Genomic DNA, 396 nt, shown 5'->3' on the forward strand with positions numbered 1-396 from the left:
GGGGGGGGTGGTGTTGGATGCTCAGTTCTTTTTAAGCACTTAATACAGCTTACAGAGCATCAGCTGAGGCTATGACATACCTGCCATGGAAAAGGAAAGTAAAGAACTGAGGTTAGCTACCTCTCTTTTGGAGAGCAACATAAGTTAATCAAAATGCTTATTAGCATGTTGCCACAGTCCTGCCTCCAGCAGAGAGAAACAGATGTAAAGTTGTGTTGTTTTGGTGTTTTGTTGGGTTTTTTTTTTTTAGACAAAACCCAATGAAATAGCTAAAAAACACCAATCAAATTAAATGCAGATCAAGAAACTAATTGGCAGCCTGCCAAATTCCTTACTAATTAGCTTCCACAAGTGGTTGCCTTCAAACTACCTGCTGGAGATGGTCTCCACTGGCTG

This window comes from Cariama cristata, unplaced genomic scaffold (genome assembly GCF_000690535.1).
Source record: "Cariama cristata isolate BGI_N322 unplaced genomic scaffold, ASM69053v1 scaffold43441, whole genome shotgun sequence".
Taxonomy (NCBI): Eukaryota; Metazoa; Chordata; class Aves; order Cariamiformes; family Cariamidae; genus Cariama; species Cariama cristata.